This window comes from Schistocerca gregaria, chromosome X (genome assembly GCF_023897955.1).
Source record: "Schistocerca gregaria isolate iqSchGreg1 chromosome X, iqSchGreg1.2, whole genome shotgun sequence".
NCBI lineage: Eukaryota > Metazoa > Arthropoda > Insecta > Orthoptera > Acrididae > Schistocerca > Schistocerca gregaria.
In genome coordinates, this window is record NC_064931.1 from 526,574,395 (window position 1) to 526,589,241 (window position 14,847).

Genomic DNA, 14,847 nt, shown 5'->3' on the forward strand with positions numbered 1-14,847 from the left:
ATCATTTTGCTATATAATTGTTAAATATGGGGACACACTAATTAGTTTGATAGGTCAGCTGGATACACTATAATTATTAGCAACAGTAACTGAATAAGAACCTGTAGTTTTTTTCTTATTAATCTGTCTGGACCTTTGCCTGGAATTTCCACTATAGTAAACAGAACACAAATGGTGGTGGGTAAGTAAAGACCGTCGCGCCACCATCTGTCTGCCGTATGACATCATTGTTTTGCCAATATTTTTTTCTGTCATCATCTTGGATTTGTCACTTTTGAAAAAAGACGTCTCAGTCAGCCATCTTGGCCACCATTTTTAGTAACGTGTTAGCCCATAATCTTGGCCACTATTTTAAGTGATCTTTACCTAAACTGTGCTATCTCTCCACTGGGGTTGGGGTGGGGGAAGGATTGACATTAACCTAAATTGTGCAAGTGCTTCCAGGTGACCTTGACCTTGACCTAGGCCTATAACTTAAATCCGAACTTGACCTTGTGCAAAACTGTTTCTAATTTGCCAGCTCCTCACTGAGCTGTTTTTGTTGTTGTGGTCTTCAGTCCTGAAACTGGTTTGTTGCAGCTCTCCATGCTACTCTATCCTGTGCAAGCTTCTTCATCTCCCAGTACCTACTGCAACCTACATCCTTCTGAATCTGCTTAGTGTAGTCATCTCTTGGTCTCCCTCTACGATTTTTACCCTCCACGCTGCCCTCCAATACTAAATTGGTGATCTCTTGATGCCTCAGAACATGTCCTACCAACCGATCCCTTCTTCTGGTCAAGTTGTGCCACAAACTCCTCTTCTCCCCAATCCGATTCAATACTTCCTCATTAGTTATGTGATCTACCCATCTAATCTTCAGCATTCTTCTGTAGCATCACATTTCGATAGCTTCTATTCTCTTCTTGTCCAAACGACTTATCGTCCATGTTTCACTTCCATACACAGCTACACTCCATACAAATACTTACAAAAACGACTTCCTGACACTTAAATCTATACTCGATGTTAACAAATTTCTCTTCTTCAGAAAAGCTTTCCTTGCCATTGCCAGTCTACATTTTATATCCTCTCTACTTCGAGCATCATCAGTTATTTTGCTCCCCAAATAGCAAAACTCCTTTACTACTTTAAGTGTCTCACTTCCTAGTCTAATTCCCTCAGCATCACCCGACTTTATTCGACTACATTCCATTATCCTCGTTTTGCTTCTGTTGATGGTAATCTTATATCCTCCTTTCAAAACACTATCCATTCCGTTCAACTGCTCTTCCAAGTCCTTTGCTATCTCTGACAGAATTACGATGTCATCGGCGAACCTCAAAGTTTTTATTATCTTCTCCATGGACTTTAATACCTACTCCGAATTTTTCTTTTGTTTCCTTCACTGCTTGCTCAATATACAGATTGAATAAAATCGGGCATAGACTACAGCCCTGTCTCACTCCCTTCCCAACCACTGATTCCCTTTCATGTCCCTAGACTCTTATAACTGCCATTTGGTTTCTGTACAAATTGTAAATAGCCTTTCTCTCCCTGTATTTTACCCTGCCACCTTCAGAATTTGAAAGAGAGTATTCCAGTCAACATTGTCAAAAGCTCTCTCTAAGTCTACAAATGCTAGAAACGTAGGTTTGCCCTTCCTTAATCTAGCTTCTAAGATAAGTCGTAGGGTCAGTATTGCCTCACGTGTTCCAACATTTTTACGGAATCCAAACTGATCTTCCCCGAGGTCGGCTTCTACTAGTTTTTCCATTCGTCTGTAAAGAACTCGCGTTAGTATTTTGCAGCTGTGACTTATTAAACTGATAGTTCGGTAATTTTCACATCTGTCAACACCTGCTTTCTTTGGGATTGGAATTATTATATTCTTCTTGAAGTCTGAGGGTATTTCGCCTGTCTCATACATCTTGCTCACCAGATGGTAGAGTTTTGTCAGGACTGGCTCTCCCAGGGCCGTCAGTAGTTCCAATGGAATGTTGTCTACTCCAGGGGCCTTGTTTCGACTCAGGTCTTTCAGTGCTCTGTCAAACTCTTCATGCAGTATCATATCTCCTATTTCATCCTCATCTACATCCTCTTCCATTTCTTTAATGTTGTCCTCAAGAACTTCCCCCTTGTATAGACCCTCTATATACTCCTTCCACCTTTCTGCTTTCCCTTCTTTGCTTAAAACTGGTTTTCCGTCTGAGATCTTGATATTCATGCAAGTGGTTCTCTTTTCTCCAAAGGTCTCTTTAATTTTCCTGTAGTGTCATTACTATCTTTAAATAAAAGTGTCATTTGTCTGCGTCTCATTGCGAATGTCTTTCAGTTACCTTCTGTACTATGCTATAGCACTTCTTTCTATGTATAGTGCAAGCTATATCGAGCTATGTTAATTGCAGCGATACATCATATGAAAGTTACTTTCGGCCTTAAGTTTTGCACACTAGCTATGTTAATTGCAGCGATACATCATATGAAAGTTACTTTCGGCCTTAAGTTTTGCACACTAGCGTAGTGGGTTTCCAGTGCATCGCCGCGCAGCAACAGAGATCGGTTATTCCCCGACCATTACAGAAGCAGCAATGTTATCACAGAACTTGCCTGTAAGCTAAATCCATTTACTGGCATGAGAACTGCTGTGTATATGCGGAAAATTCTTCCACCCATTTGTGCTATGCTGGCGCTGCACCGATGATGCCTCTAGAATTGCATCCAGTACAGTAGCTGAACATATTACAGTGCACACAAAAACAGTGACTATTACTAAGAATATGTCTGTGAGAGGAACTATCACATATTATCCACCGACTATTTGTTTCGAAACTTTTGCTTTCAGAAGATAAAAACAAAATTAAAAGAACTAATAAACAAATGAAACATATTCTAATGCACCGACATGCCAGAGGTATTGATATAGACTTCGAGAGAGCCTGGGGCATTATTTTGGGTGGCAGAAAGTTCTGTTTTTGAAGGCTGCTATTGCAGAGGTCGTGGCAAACACGTCACAGGGTGATGTTAGTTGGCCGGTACAAGAAATAAATACCCAGCCCCTCGGGTGGATCAACAGTGGATACGTCGTTACTGAAACGGCATATGATGGTTATCGAATACAAATTAGATCGCTATTAGGATCTAGACTTTGGCTTGGAACTCTGTGTGATTGAATGTTGCATTGTAAGACGATTCTGCATTCGTTCATCGATAATAATTTGGGTTCACGTTACCTGCTGTTGTTACTTTCGTTCTCTGCTTCGCATTTAGTCATCAACTTACCGACAAATGTAACGCTACCACTAGGTCTAGTTTATGTTGCGACCCTGTTGAACAGTGAATGTTAGAGCTAGGATCTGCCCCTGTGAATATTCTGTCTTTACCATGCGACAACAATTGGGCAATCGCATTTGATTTTGGTTTCGGTATTGTGCCATATCTAATAACGTAGCGTCTTCGCGATCAAACCTGAATGTTAGTGACGACAGAAGCGCGCATTCTACGTAAATAGCTGGCGCACCTGATTCCCTGTTATATCCCTGGGTTGAACGCCACCACAAAAAAAGCTTTTCTCTCGGCTACAAACCATCTGCACTCTCTTTTTTGTTGAGCGATGCGATCGCCTCAACTGTGGTGTATAAGGCAGAACCGTTGCAGTCGAAAATCTGGGATATTCATGTCATTACTCCAGCTTAACTAGAGCACTGAGTCCGATGAGTCTGACCTCAGCGCTGGAAAATCACTCTCCACTTCGCGGAAGAAATGAAGTCCATTTAACATAAAAACAAAACAGGGAAAAAATTGCATACTGGCGTTAGAAACTAGAACATACTACAAAAAACTGTAAACATTCACCTTGGTTCCAGTAGTATTTTAGTAATTAAAGTGACTGAGTAATTAAGTATAAAGAAAATATGGCAGTCAGGCACGGATCCAGAGTTGGGTTCTGCGATTGTCAACCCCCTCCCCTCTCCATTTCCACCATCACCGACCTGTCTCTCAGCCTAATATAACATGCAGGTACTCCGACATTTAACAACACTGTGGCCTACGATTTAATAACAATAACTATAAGATACATACAATATTTTAATATAATTTAATAATTTGTTCAGAGTAACGCTTAGTACATTACTTTAGCATAACTTACAAGAATAACAATTTACAGGATATTAAATCGAAGAGTGCAAGCACCATTACCAGTATTTCACTTACCACTACGACTGCCAACACAAATCTCCAGACTGTGACTGTGCGAGCATGTAAAGGAGAGGAAAGCTGTTTCCTTCAGTCGTTTCCCCCTGCAGTCAGGAAAGGCAGTGTTTCTGTTATTTTTCCCTTGGTGGAAGGTCTTTTCCTTCACGCCTCGCTCGCTCAGCTTGCTGTGATTTGCCGGTTCTGCCTGTGAACTCACGAACCCTGTCACGTTTGTTGCTGACAGCATGTAAAGTCAACCTGTGGACGAGAAAACTGTTCATGGCCGGAATACTGTCTCTAACTAGTCAGGCAGTTTGTAATTTGCTAGAATTCCCTGCCATTTTTGACTGCTTTCGTGCTACTTTATTTTCTGAAAATCATTTAAACAAATTGGAAATCGGTAAACGTAAAAATATAAACGCCTTTAGTAAAGTGAGGGAGGAGGTGGATGTCAAGCCCCAATGACCTCCCGCCCTCCCCTTCGATACACACCTGGCGCCAAACAATAATGTAATCACCTAATACAAAGGCTTTTACTTATATTAGATCTTTTTTAGCCAATGTTGACTGTGCTATTATGCCAACAGTGTAGTCAGCTATTTCGTTAACATTATTAATTTAAACGTGGCCATGAGGGTAACGAGGGCATTCGCTCGCTCTATTTGCGGGAGGAACAGTAAAGGAAACGACAAGTAGTGGTACAGGGTACCCTCCCCCACGCACCGAACTGTGGCTTGCGGAATATCTATGTAAATGTAGAAAGAGAAACAAATGTTGTAAACGTAACACTAAAACTAGTTACGTTGACAATTCGATTCAAACTTCGCCCTTACAAGCACAGTAGTTCCGAAGCAAGAAGGCCTAACGAATATAAGGACGTAACTGTAAAATTTGCGCGAACGTTACTTTTACAATTTGTAAGTGCTTGACTAAGTCCTTAGCGTTAAGGCCAGTAAATGAAGACCAAAAAAGGCCGATTGTGGGAAATAAGTTGTGTAGACGCAAAATTTTGTACGGTGGTAGGAGTGAGTGTAGTGAACTACATACTAGAAATCCTGACAAATAGTGGCTGATTGTGGGAGTGGAAAGTCAATTTTGTACTATTTTCTTGAATAATTTTAAAATTACAACCCCTAACGAAAACGTATCCCAGTGCAAAATTTAACTAAATTAATTTGCCTACAAAAAGGCCCTATTTATTTTTTTTCTCTAGGATTAACAGTTCGCACTTTGCGAGCGAGACAATAACAATCTCGCGCGTGACTTCTGAAGGATGGGTTTAGAATTGCAGCTTGCATAGCACGACATCAGTAAGGGGAGCTCAATCACCCTGTACATACACACAAGGTGTTGCTGAGAAGCGTACGCCACATTTCGTGTCGTACTTGTGAGGCACATGTTCTAGCAGCACAGGTAGAGTATCCCGTATGAAATCATTATAACGTGCTCCATTGAGCTCAGGTGGAAGAAATAAAATGAGCTCCAACATGGAAATTAAGCGTTTCCGCACACGTCCACATAACATCTTTTCTTTATTTGTGTGTGAGGAATGTTTCCTGAAAGTTTGGCCGTACCTTTTTGTAACACCTTGTATTAAGGGAAAGGTTGTTACCAAAAATCTCTAAAAGTTTTTGGCCGATTTAGTTCAGATTTTTACATGATCCCGTAATGAACGTTTGGGCAGCCATAGAAGATACACTCCTGGAAATTGAAATAAGAACACCGTGAATTCATTGTCCCAGGAAGGGGAAACTTTATTGACACATTCCTGGGGTCAGATACATCACATGATCACACTGACAGAACCACAGGCACATAGCCACAGGCAACAGAGCATGCACAATGTCGGCACTAGTACAGTGTATATCCACCTTTCGCAGCAATGCAGGCTGCTATTCTCCCATGGAGACGATCGTAGAGATGCTGGATGTAGTCCTGTGGAACGGCTTGCCATGCCATTTCCACCTGGCGCCTCAGTTGAACCAGCGTTCGTGCTGGACGTGCAGACCGCGTGAGACGACGCTTCATCCAGTCCCAAACATGCTCAATGGGGGACAGATCCGGAGATCTTGCTGGCCAGGGTAGTTGACTTACACCTTCTAGAGCACGTTGGGTGGCACGGGATACATGCGGACGTGCATTGTCCTGTTGGAACAGCAAGTTCCCTTGCCGGTCTAGGAATGGTAGAACGATGGGTTCGATGACGGTTTGGATGTACGGTGCACTATTCAGTGTCCCCTCGACGATCACCAGAGGTGTACGGCCAGTGTAGGAGATCGCTCCCCACACCATGATGCCGGGTGTTGGCCCTGTGTGCCTCGGTCGTATGCAGTCCTGATTGTGGCGCTCACCTGCACGGCGCCAAACACGCATACGACCATCATTGTCACCAAGGCAGAAGCGACTCTCATCGCTGAAGACGACACGTCTCCATTCGTCCCTCCATTCACGCCTGTCGCGACACCAGTGGAGGCGGGCTGCACGATGTTGGGGCGTGAGAGGAAGACGGCCTAACGGTGTGCGGGACCGTAGCCCAGCTTCATGGAGGCGGTTGCGAATGGTCCTCGCCGATACCCCAGGAGCAACAGTGTCCCTAATTTGCTGGGAAGTGGCGGTGCGGTCCCCTACGGCACTGCGTAGGATCCTACGGTCTTGGCGTGCATCCGTGCGTCGCTGCGGTTCGGTCCCAGGTCGACGGGCACGTGCACCTTCCGCCGACCACTGGCGACAACATCGATGTACTGTGGAGACCTCACGCCCCACGTGTTGAGCAATTCGGCGGTACGTCCACCCGGCCTCCCGCATGCCCACTATACGCCCTCGCTCAAAGTCCGTCAACTGTACATACGGTTCACGTCCACGCTGTCGCGGCATGCTACCAGTGTTAAAGACTGCGCTGGAGCTCCGTATGCCACGGCAAACTGGCTGACACTGACGGCGGCGGTGCACAAATGCTGCGCAGCTAGCGCCATTCGACGGCCAACATCGCGGTTCCTGGTGTGTCCGCTGTGCCGTGCGTGTGATCATTGCTTGTACAGCCCTCTCGCAGTGTCCGGAGCAAGTATGGTGGGTCTGACACACCGGTGACAATGTGTTCTTTTTTCCATTTCCAGGAGTGTATCTGAAAACCTATAGCCGATCCGCCAGGGCAGCTGAGGAAGGGATCACACACAAGTTGAAGTGGCTGCATGCAGACACCGACTCGCCGGGCTGGCTTCTCTGAGACTCGAACTCAAACTAAAAGGTATTCCACTCCGAAAAATTTGGTGCTACGAAAATCAGATGATAGGCCCTTGTACGTCACCACACATAATTACTTCACAATCTATCGATGACTGATGGCATAGTTCACTGGTGTCTCCTACTAATATTCTTTGCTTCCTATTTGCGAGATAAGGCATGAACCAATTTACATCACTGCCAGTGACTTCACAATACTCATGTTGTGATTTACGCAGTCAAATTCCTTTGAAGAATCACAAAAAATACCTGCAGCTGGTAATTTAATATCTAAAGAAATAATTACTTTCTCACTATATGTATAAATAGGTTTTCAACACAAAAACACTTCAGAAATTCAAAATGTGTCTTACTCGCAATCAGATAGTTAAGAAGTCTCCTGTAAATTATCAGTTTTGAAATTTTCGAGAACACTGGCAAAAGTGAAACTGGTGTGCAGTTTGACGGCGTTTCTTTATCCGCTTTTCCGAATAGAGGTTTGGTCTAGCTTATTTCAATCAGAAAATATTCCAGTGATAAAAGGCAGGTTGCGCAAATAACTTAAGATTTTACTAAACTCACAAGAATACTTTTAACTAACTTTGTTAATATTTCATCATAAACACTAGACTACTTTGATTTTAAAGAATTTGTTACTGATATTATTTCTTTTGGTGATGCAAGTCCCATATTCACATAACAGGGGTTATTTTTAAGGGCTAATCTTAGGTATTCTATGGCATTACCTTCTGGCCCTGACAATCCCATGCTATCAGTAACAGATATGTTATAAATAGTAACAACACAATAAATATACCAGCGTTCTACGGTTTACTGACAAGTTGTACATGACCACTTTATGGAAAATTATACTAAATTGATGGTGGTTATACCAATGACCAGGAAGTGCAAGTGAAATCATAAGTCCGTTGGCGTACTAAGCCTAGTGAGCCTTGAAGTCCAAGTTCCAGTATAACATCCGGATTCAAAGTCCAGAGCGCAACCGAATCAACAATGAGCAGCTGGTCCACCGGAGCGCAGCACTTCCGAGTTGTGGAGAAGAAACATTAACAGCGGGCCGCGCACGGAGTGGTGCTGCTGAGATGTATTTCTCGGCCGCTCGGAATGGAGCGCGCCGCTGCTCGGTGCGGAGATTTAATAGTGGTGGATATTACACCACTTCCCACTTGAGGAAACGGGGAAGCATGTGCCGCGAATGAAGGCTACATCCATGGGGTCCTTTTCCGAGTTCTCTGCGGCGTAGGTGACTTGGGGCACACGAGCATACGGACGAAAACGCCCCAGCTGGTGGGGGGGGGGGGGGCAAAGATGTATGGTGTGGACCTCGGCAGCGGAGCCGGTGGAGCAGGATGAGCCAGCGGGCATGTTTCATCTTCATTCGGAATAACTCGTGGTTGGTGACCGGGCTACATCTCGTAGTCTGGGAAGTGGTCTGAAGATGGGCGACGTCTGGGGTAATTCACTCTTGTTGGGGTGTGGTGTTGGTCAGCTGGCGGCGGGTAAAAGGCATGTCTAAGTCTGGTGTTACCCTGGCTGGGTGGCTCGGGGTAGGATGGCCACTAGGCGACTGGTAAGGTGTGGTGGGGAGAGGAGGACGGAAAAAAAACTTGGGAAATTAGTCGGGGACGAAGTTGACCGGCATGCTGCAGAACCTCCAGTTCGAAAGCTGCAACTCGACGACCTTTCGGCTCTGGTGCTGAACGATTGTTCCCGGAATCGAGACTAGTTATCGACCAAATCCTTTCACCCACACCAAGATCCGAGGGTGGGACTTGGAAGCAGGCAGTGGTGGTGCTGGCCGTGGCGTCGGCATAAGCAGGTTTAAGAGGGTCCGGGACTGCCGTCCATGAAGAAGTTCCGCATGACTTCTGTCTCCAATGGGTGTTGACCTGTAACTGCTCAAAAAGAAAGTTAGTGATATATCAGTGGCGTGATCTTGGAGATATTTCTTCACTTGCGCAAGTGAATCTCATACTGGCAGCGCGCCAAAAATAAAGCCCAGCACTGGAGGCGGTGAGCAGTCTTGTCTGGAATCTTCGCTACTGGATTGAATGAGGAGATCAGCTGTTTGTGGTATGTGACGAGGTGAAACTTTGTGCTATAAACAAAAACGTGGAATTTCCTTAATGCGAAGATGATGGCCAGTGCTACTAATGACCATAGCAGTTGAGTCCCATAGTGCTCAGAGCCATTTGAACCATTTTTTTCCATTCCTCCTTTGGCACTTTTTTTCTTCTGTTTCATTTTCTTTTCTTATCACACAAATTATTCAGAAAGTTTCCCAAACCTACATTATCTTTAACAAATTAGTTACATTATTGAATAAAAATTATTTTCTTTTTGTCCAACAACACAATTCACGGCGGTGGGTTTTCCATTTTTCATTGTAAAGTATATACGGAGAATCATTGGGTTTTTAATCAGAATAACAAATTCGATTGGGATACATTCAATGTTTATACACATAATAATTATAAAAAAGAACCGTACTGGTAATAATCGTAAAAATAAACAAAGAAATAATTTTTGCGACATCTTGCACAACATATAAAAGCTGATTTTCTACAATCACAGGGCGTTTGCAATAAATCTGTACAAAAATATGCCGCATTAACATTTACGAAAATGTTTTGAGTTTCTGATAATTTTGAGGCAAACCAGGCATATTGAATGATGTCTCGGAATATTGGTGGCGATAACTGATGGTGAATAACAGAATGAATTTTTATACAGTCTTCCCGGGAATTAATTTGACGATTCTCCTGTAACAATACGCTGCTATTTTGCAAGCAACAGAAGGAAAAAAAGTGCCGGAGGAGGAATCGAAACCGAGACCTCTGGCGTAAGGGTCCGACCGCTAACCATATAGGCCAGACGGTGGCTCGGCAATGGACTAAGATTTTATACTCATAAGGCACGTAAGAAACTTTGGATCGATTTTTCTCGGGATTTTCCGAGTAGTGCGTCCCAATATTTTAACCACGTGAGGTGTTAGTGGTCGTCTTTCACCACACAAAATTTCGGACAAATCCCGGATCCTACGGTCGTGTGGTCTCCTTGTGAGAGCTAACGGAACGGCATGGTCTCGAAAGTACCGAGGCCGTGCATTACGTTTCAATGCGATGTGTGCCTCAAAATACTTTGCGGTGCCGAGTTCCACGGTGAACAGGTCCTCACAATCTGGGAAAAGTGTCTCTAGGTCCAAGTGGAGAACATATTCGGATACCAAATTCACAGAATCTACATTTGAAAATTCAAATTTCTGAAGAGAGTCAAGTACAAACAAGTACTCAACGGAATAACCGTTAACGACTAAGAAGACAGTGTGGGGGGTGACTTTTATGATATGTCGTTGGCAGTTCGATTTGACCATGTACTGGGATGGTATGTTTATTATACGCCGTTAGATGTATCTTTGTTTCTTGCAAGGGAGGAGCTCCAATTTTCAAATAGGTACCATAATTCATAATGTTCACGGCTGCGGCTGTGTCTACTTGCAATTGAACTGGTTTCTCTACAATCTGCACTTCTACAAAAAGCTTATTGGAGGTCTCTTAATGGTCTATAGTAGCTACCAGATTATCATCCATCTGTTAGACAGGAGGCTGTCTTGTCTGACATACAGAAGTTAAATGGCCGTTGGCGGAACAAATTGGCAACAGGCCCGTCTGTCAGGACAGTCTTCACGTTGATATTTTTTAAAACAATCCGGACACGACGGCAATCGTTTCGGTATCCAAGACCTGTCTGATCGGCTCGAGTGGAGTGGAAGACGCAGTTGGTTAATTTGTACGACGTCCCACCTGTACATTTGCTACGCCCAGATCGCCATTATTGTGGCCATAGGCTGCTTGTTCGGGTGTGTTTACATTAACGGCTGCTATTTCGATCCACAACTCCACTTTATTGCATGCTGCTCGCGTCACTTCGAATTTTTTTGCAAAGTCCAAAACTTTGTCTAATGACGGCTCTTCGAGTTTAAGTGCCTCGTGCTGGAAATCCGTGTCTGGAGTACCCCGGATGATCATATCCCTGATCATTTCTTCTGGATATGACTCCTTATTTTTAGGGCTAACAAAATGACAATTTCGCCCTAAACCGTGCTACACTGTGGCCCATTATCTATGTATCTGGTTTGGTTGTTTCTGACATTGGTAAAATGCTACCCAGGAGAAAATAACATGGGTATGCGGCTGGTAAAATTTAGTCATCAAAGAACGAATTTTTGAAAAAGTGAGCTCTGAAGGCTTATTAGATCATGGGGCCAATTTGCACACTAACCAGTGGTTCAAATGGCTCTGAGCACTACGGGACTTAACATCTGAGGTCATCAGTCCCCTAGAACTTAGGACTAATTCAACTTGACTAACCTAAGAATATCACACACATCCATGCCCGAGGCAGGATTCGAAACTGCAACCGTAGCAACACATTGACACCGGTGTGTCAGACCCACCATACTTGCTCCGGACACTGCGAGAGGGCTGTACAAGCAATGATCACACGCACGGCACAGCGGACACACCAGGAACCGCGGTGTTGGCCGTCGAATGGCGCTAGCTGCGCAGCATTTGTGCACCGCCGCCGTCAGTGTCAGACAATTTTCCGTGGCATACGGAGCTCCATCGCAGTCTTTAACACTGGTAGCATGCCGCGACAGCGTGGACGTGAACTGTATGTGCAGTTGACGGACTTTGAGCGAGGGCGTATAGTGGGCATGCGGGAGGCCGGGTGGACGTACCGCCGAATTGCTCAACACGTGGGGTGTGAGGTCTCCACAGTACATCGATGTTGTCGCCAGTGGTCGGCGGAAGGTGCACGTGCCCATCGACCTGGGACCGGACCGCAGCGACGCACGGATGCACGCCAAGACCGTAGGATCCTACGCAGTGCCGTAGGGGACCGCACCGCCACTTCCCAGCAAATTAGGGACACTGTTGCTCCTGGGATATCGGCGAGGACCATTCGCAACCGTCTCCATGAAGCTGGGCTACGGTCCCGCACACCGTTAGGCCGTCTTCCGCTCACGCCCCAACATCGTGCAGCCCGCCTCCAATGGTGTCGCGACAGGCGTGAATGGAGGGACGAATGGAGACGTGTCGTCTTCAGCGATGAGAGTCGCTTCTGCCTTGGTGCCAATGATGGTCGTATGCGTGTTTGGCGCCGTGCAGGTGAGCGCCACAATCAGGACTGCATACGACCGAGGCACACAGGGCCAACACCCGGCATCATGGTGTGGGGAGCGATCTCCTACACTGGCCGTACACCTCTGGTGATCGTCGAGGGGACACTGAATAGTGCACGGTACATCCAAACCGTCATCGAACCCATCGTTCTACCATTCCTAGACCGGCAAGGGAACTTGCTGTTCCAACAGGACAATGCACGTCCGCATGTATCCCGTGCCACCCAACGTGCTCTAGAAGGTGTAAGTCAACTACCCTGGCCAGCAAGATCTCCGGATCTGTCCCCCATTGAGCATGTTTGGGACTGGATGAAGCGTCGTCTCACGCGGTCTGCACGTCCAGCACGAACGCTGGTCCAACTGAGGCGCCAGGTGGAAATGGCATGGCAAGCCGTTCCACAGGACTACATCCAGCATCTCTACGATCGTCTCCATGGGAGAATAGCAGCCTGCATTGCTCCGAAAGTTGGATATACACTGTACTAGTGCCGACATTGTGCATGCTCTGTTGCCTGTGTCTATGTGCCTGTGGTTCTGTCAGTGTGATCATGTGATGTATCTGACCCCAGGAATGTGTCAATAAAGTTTCCCCTTCCTGGGACAATGAATTCACGGTGTTCTTATTTCAATTTCCAGGAGTGTAGATGGTTGCTGACTCGTCGCTATTTTATTGTGTATTAACTGGGAATAACACAGTAAATTTTTCACCGTTCTACCGTTTATTGACACAATACTGACACAAATAATTATATTACCACGCACCAAGCTGCAGATGAACAGTAGATGGGAAAAATGTAAATTTATGGTGGCTATACGAATGTCCAGGAAGTGCAAGTGAAATGCAGAATTACGGCGGAAATCACAAGTCCGTTGCCTTACTAAGCCCAGTGAACGTTGAAGTCCAAGTTTCAGTATAGTATTCGGATTCTTAGCCAGAGTGCAGCCGAATCAACATCGAACAACATGTCCACCGCAGCGTAGCAATTCCGAGTTGTGGAGTGGAAACCAGCCGGCCGAAGTGGCCGTGCAGTACTAGGTGCTACAATCTGGCGTCGCGTGACCGCTACGGTCACAGGTTCGAATGCTGCCTCGGGCATGGATGTGTGTGATGTCCTTTGGTTAGTTAGGTTTAAGTAGTTGTAAGTTCTAGGGGACTGATGACCACAGCAGTTAAGTCCCATAGTGCTCAGAGCCATTTGAACCATTTGAGTAGAAACCAAGCACGATAAGAGCTAGCTTGTAAACATCAGGAACGCCGTTAAATAAGGCTCTACAGTTAATGGAGCCGGCAGCTGAGGTCGCTGTATATTCTGGGCGGCCAGTGTTATGGGACGCCAATCGCTGTGTTTTAAAGCGCTCGAAAGCGGCCTGCAATATTAGCAGCGGCCCGCGCACAGAGATGTGCGGCCGACGATGTACCGGGTGATCAAAAAGTCAGTATAAATTTGAAAACTGAATAAATCACAGAATAATGTAGATAGAGAGGTACAAATTGACACACATGCTTGGAATGACATGGTGTTTTATTAGAACCAAAAAATACAAAAGTTAAAAAAATGTTCGACAGATGGCGCTACATCTGATCAGGATAGCAATAATTAGCATAACAAAGTAAGACAAACCAAAGATGATGCTCTTTACTGGAAATGCTCAATATGTCCACCATCATTCCTCAACAATAGCTGTAGTCGAGGAATAATGTTGTGAACAGCACTGTGAAACATGTCCGGAGTTATGGTGAGGCATTGGCGTCTTTGTTGTCTTTCAGGATCCCTAGAGATGTCGGTCGATCACGATGCACTTGCGACTTCAGGTAACCGCAAAGCCAATAATCGCACATACTGAGGTCTGGGGACCTGGGAGGCCAAGCTTGACGAAAGTGACGGCTGAGCACACGATCATCACCAAAGGACGAGCGCAAGAGATCTTTCACGCGTCTAGCAATATGGGGTGGAGCGCCTGGTTCTAATAAAACACCATGTCATTCTAAGCATGTGTGTCAATTTTTTCCTCTCTATATTATTCCGTGGTTTATTAAGTTTTATACTGACTTTTTGATCACCCGGTATTTCTAGGCAGTGCGTAATGGAGAGCGCCGCTGCTCGGTGGGGAGATTTAATAGTGCTGAATGTCACAAGATATAAAATATTTGTTAATGACATTTTCCACACTACACCCATCGTTACCAACATACCATCTGCCCATAAAGCTTTCTGCTCCTGTCCCTTTCTAGTTCTATCAGCGTC